The sequence below is a fragment of the Garra rufa genome, chromosome 18 (genome assembly GCF_049309525.1).
Source record: "Garra rufa chromosome 18, GarRuf1.0, whole genome shotgun sequence".
Classification (NCBI taxonomy): Eukaryota; Metazoa; Chordata; class Actinopteri; order Cypriniformes; family Cyprinidae; genus Garra; species Garra rufa.
In genome coordinates this window covers 21,882,623-21,888,622 of record NC_133378.1, presented here as the reverse complement: position 1 = coordinate 21,888,622, position 6,000 = coordinate 21,882,623, and the positions used below count along the sequence as shown (strand labels likewise).

General features: G+C 29.9%; 1 protein-coding gene across 1 annotated transcript in view; it reads right to left on the bottom strand.

The window, feature by feature from the left end:
- Positions 1-6,000, bottom strand: part of eif4g3b (eukaryotic translation initiation factor 4 gamma, 3b) — a 45,343-nt gene that overhangs the window by 36,590 nt on the left and 2,753 nt on the right. The window lies entirely within an intron of this gene.

Here is a 6,000-nt window from a genome sequence, read left to right as displayed (position 1 = left end):
AGCATCATGACAGGACTCTCCAAACCAGCACCTGATACCCACAGACAAAAGCACACCTCAATTGCTTCATCGTGACTGCAATACAGGAGCGCTCAGAAGGGCCAGCACAGATTGATTTTCTTTGTGAGCTTTATTTCTTGATCCAATTTATGCAATTTTGTGCACATCAGCTCTTTGAATGTGTCACTGATAAATGTGGGAAGTAGAGAGAGACACAAAAAGCTTTTAGGCTGCCTCTGAGGTTTGTTACCTCCACTAATATTGATTTTAGTCACACTATTCCTGCACAGAGCTCCACTATATGACAAATGCAAAAACATATTTACATTTTCAAGGCTCAGTGCGTCAGTACTACCGAAAAGGGCAGAAAACCCTTAACACTCCCAGTTTACCTGCAAAGCTCCCTCCGAGAGTGATTTTGTTTTATTCATTCATAGTATTTGGTGTTAATATTTCAGTGCTCACAGACGTCTCAGCCTCGGCTCTCCAGGGAGCTTTTTTCTGCTGACTGCCTCCATTGTGCAGTGACTGACAGTCCAAATGTATTCATTTCATTTAGAGTTGTAAATATTAATGGTGTCAGCTCCATCTGCTAACCTCTACCTGAGACAAAGACCCCCATATTCATAGAACAAGCTCTTTTATGTGACGTTATGACACCCGGACCAGATCTTACTGTGTGGTGTCAACATCATGCATCTAAGATGCTCTATGTTCCTTTTGTGAGCTTGTCAACCGTATCTGAATGTGTCACTCAGCGGCACTGCTGGGGACAGAGCGAGCAGAAAACGCACGGCAGCGGCGAACAATGAGGCTGATCCGACAGTGATGAGTGTTTCAGATGAGGCATTTCAGTCGTGGATCTTCAGTATGGATTGTGTAAGCGCTCAGACCATGATCCAGAGGTTTGATAAATAATGACAAAGGTAAATACGCTTCACACAAGTAAACAGCTTTATCTAAACAACGGTCCAGAGTAATTAATCAATTCAGGGTGGCTGCTTGCTAACCTCTTAATTGTTTGCAACAAGTCAATAATGCTAATGTTGTCCTTTGCCTATACAGAAAGACATTAAGCGGTTAAATATGCATTAATCAAAGCACTGTGTTTCCCCTTGGGTCAGCATGCAAAGTCAAAGCTGATGGTTCTTGTGTCAAACTAGATAATAGGAAATTGATAAAATGCTAAATTAATATACTGTTGGAGAGTTTGTTATTACAGAAATGGTAAACAGAGAAGATTAGCAGCATAGTGTAGAAAAAAAATTCATTTAAAATGGCTACTAATGCAAGTTTGTTGCTAGTGTTTTGTCTCGGCCATAACAGCGTAAAATTAAAGAGATAGTTCACCCAGAAATTAAAGGTCTGTCATCATTTGCTCACCCTCATGTTGTTCTAAACATTTTTTTCTTTCTCTTTTTATTAGAAAAAGAGGTCCAAATAACACTCAACAACACTGAACACTGAGTTAGGGAAGGATGGATAGATGAATTAATAAATGTGATCGTTGTTTATAATATTTTACATTTAAATAGTGTAATTTGAATATAATATCATAATAACAAGAACAACAATATTTACAAATGTAATTATTAAAACAAATTAATAATAATGATAAATGCAAAATATTTTAATCTAAATAATAATAATAATAATAATAATAAATAATAATAATTATAATTATTATTATTATGCAGTTGTTTATTATTTAATTTAATTAAATAATTTTAAATCCTAATAACCATAATATTTTTTATTAAAAATATTAACTACTACTACTACTAATAATAATAATAATAATAAATGCAAAATGTTTCATTTTAAAACAAAAACAATTAATAATAATAATAATTAATGCTAAATATGTAATTCTAAGACAAAAAATATTATTATTATTATATTTTTAGTTGGTAATATTTTACAAATATTTAGTCATTGTAATTTAATAATAATTCTAAGGATAACAATACTATTTTAATGAAAAAAAAATGTATATATATGTATATGTATGTGTGTATTATATAAATATATATAAATATATATATATATATATATATATATATATATATATATATATATATATATGTATGTGTGTGTGTGTGTGTGTGTGTGTGTGTATTATATGTGTGTGTATTATATATATATATATATATAATATATATACACACACACACACACACATATATATACATAAATAAATTACAAATTATTTAATTACAAATACTACTACTACTACTAATAATAATAAATGCATAAAAATTAAATTTAAAACAAAAACAATAATAAAGGCAAAATATTTAGTTAAATGTTTAGCAAAAGAACTATTAATAATTACTAATAAACAATTAATAATAACAATTATTATTATTATTATTATTATTATTATTAAGTTGTTTACGATATTGAGTCATTTAAATTTAAATTAAATATTAAATCCTAATAACCATAATATTTTTAATTAAATTGTAATTATAAAATTCTTTAAAATAAATGTAAATGAATTATAAAAGATTTAATTACAAATACTACTACTACTACTACCACTACTACTACTAATAATAATAATAATAATAATAATAAAAAATGCAAAATATTTAATATTAAAACAAAAACAAATTAATAACAAAAATAATAATAACTGCAAAATATTTTGTTCTAAAACAAAACAATTAATAATAATAATAATAATAATAATAATAATAATAATGTTATTATTTTGTTGCTAATATTACAAATATTGAGTAATTTAAATGCAATAATAATCCTAATAATAACAATAATATTTTATTTAAAAATAAAATAAATTCAAATTCAAAATAATAAATAAATAAATAAATTTAATAAATAAATGAAAAATAAATAACTGAAAAATAAATGAATGCAAAATAAATGCAAAATAAATAAATGCTAAATAAATGTAAAATAAATGCAAAAAAATAAATACATACATATAAATAAATAAATAAATGACAAATAATAATAATAATAATAATAATAATAATAATAATAATAATAATAATGCAATATATTTAATTCTAAAACAAATTAATAATAATAATAATAATAATAATAATAATAATAATAATAATAATAATGCTCAATCCTAATCCTTGTATTATATTGCAATATGAATGCAATATAAATTGCTTTGAATAAAATCATTTGCAAAGGCATAAAAATATTGAGGATTATGCATAGCACACCAATGTTAGGTTAAACTGATTTAGCCCAAAAATACAAAATAAAACCTGATGTGACACCATATTTTTGTGATTTGTATATATTTCTTTTATGGCAAAGCAGTCCTTGCTCAGCCAGGAAGAACAGATAACATCTCTGAAGGACGTTGGAAGCGAAGAGGAGACTTTTGCCTTGTAACTTTTTCATGACACTGTCTATTTTTAGAGCTTCAGATCTTTGGTCAGTCTTGTTCACGCACGAATATGCATGAATGTTTATGGTCAACCTTATATTAAAAGCAGTGTTGCCATGTGCATTGTGTATGCTACAAGTATGCTATGTATGCTAACTGTATGTAACACATATTGCAATAAGTCTCTTGGTGCACGTCAATCATTAAAACCATAACCACCAGACACTTGAGAGGACATGTGCGTCCTCAATATTGAGAATGATGGAAAACTAATAAGGGCTTTTAATAGCCGATTCCTACAATGCAGACCTTAGTTTCCTAATAACATATTAGCTATTTTTTGGCATGTCCATCAAAAAGTTAGTTGCTACTAATATCCTGCTGTGTTAAAACAAGCTTTGTTCGTTTAAAAACTGAAAAAGTCCAATTATCACACTTTTCTAAGTATCCACGGGTATGTGCAAACTATATAATTTTCTTGTCCTGTTCTCTACATTCCCTCCCTAAATAATCATCCCGAAATGTCAACCACCCACATACTACATAAGGCTCATTTTTTTAATGCTAATGTCTTTACTAAATTGGTTCAGTAAGCTGAAGTTTGATTTTATAACAAATCCTTTTTTTTTTGGACTTTTATATTTCTGGTTGAGAAGACAGATGAAAAAGAAAGAGGAAAAATGGATGAAATCCCATTTCAACAGCAGCTCGTTCCAATCAGACGGCCGTTGGCTGAGTTTGGGATTCAGCCCCATTTAACAGCTGCACAACAGAGACCTCACTTGCCCTATTTCTCTGTGCCCCCCACATGGGCCTTTTGTCACTCATTTAAGCAGGTGTGCCAATGTGTGAACACGAACGATGATGGCCAGCCTGTTTTAATCACCATTTACAACCCCATGTAGGTCAGTTAGCTAGGGTTTGATGCGCTGGAAGCCTTTGCCTTTACCAAATTGTGTCTGTGACACCACGCAGCATATCCAAATCATGTCCACATGTATAATCACCATTCTTATTAGGGCTTCATGATATAAAAAAAAAACTGACATTGCGTTATTTAGATTTTCTGCAATATATACTGTAGTATGACAAAACTACAGGAATTTTCACTGTATGACTTGAATAGCCTTATCTAGAAATAGTGGATGTTAGTGGGTAATTTCCCAGCAGGCACATAAGACATTGATATTTGGATATTTTAGAACTTTCAGTTGTGATGTTGGGTGACCAAAATTCAATGTCAATTCAATGTCTTTTGTATGGCTGCAATGTTTCCTCGACTCTATTCAAGTACTTCATTTTAAAAATCATTGATTGCATTTTGCCCATGTGGCGCATTCCACATACAGTCGTGTGAAAAAGTGTTGGCCCCCTTCCTGATTTATTTATTTATTTTTTTTGCATGTTTGTCACACTTTAATGTTTCAGATCATAAAACAAATTTAAATATTAATCGAAGATAACACAAGTTAACACAACATGCTAGGGCTGGGCGATATGGCAAAAATGTAATCTCGATAATTTTTTCCCCATATTGAACGATAACGATATATATTTCGATATAAACTGTTGATGTTGCCAGCTTTAAAATAGTATCCCAACAATGACTAAAGCCACAAAAATGAAAGGGTTCATTAAATTACATTTAAAGTATAGTTTATTAACAAAAACAGATTTTTTTAATAAACCACAAAAATGAAAGGGTTCATTAAATTACATTTAAAGTATAGTTTATTAACAAAAACAGATTACAGATTTGGCCTTAAAAATTAAAACAACTTACTAAAATAAATTTAAAAAATAAAAGTTGTGACAGAGTATGGTAAATGAGAGTAAATGTACAAAATGTAAACATAAAATTATTGTAAAAACATAATTTTGTAACACAATTATTTATTTATTATTATTATTAACACAATTGTTTATTTTCTCTATTATAGGTTGAGATATTTAAATTAGAGGCAACCACTGCATTTTGAAACAATCTACAGTATAAATAACAAAAAATTAACCGACACGGTTCTTTCTTAATCGTATTAAGTGCAGACAATTCAGCCATAATCTAAGTAGGCTACTCTCTAAATATTCAAAGTGCAAATAGAGACGGATATTTCAAGCATGATACAGAGCTATAGACATACACAACCTATCATAGCCTACATACTAATAACAGCCTAGATATGTCATGTAGCCTAATTTGCGTGCATTGGGGGGATTAAAATTGCTTTTGAATGCGCGTGCGTTTTTTGCTTTCGGTTTCAGTTTTAACAATCGCGCCAAACTCTCAGCTGAGCTAAGAGTCACTTTTCAGGTAGCCAAACCACTTATATAATTCGTGCTACCTTTTTTGTCGACAATTTCAGCAGCTTTGGATAATAACTCGAAGTTAGTTTCACTTTCGTCGCTGCTTCCTCTCTCTTTTTTTTTTGTCGTCCTGGTGTTAAGTTTGCTTCGCAAAGTGCGGTAGGAAATGAACTTTGTACTTTGAGGTGCACAGGCACGCTGATTGGCTGTTGTCGCATATTTCTGCTGTGTGATTGGCTCTTAGATTAATCCATATCGAGCAAAAAATGTCTAGAGCCTATCATCGTTATTAACATAAATTTTATCGCGATTCGATATGATAT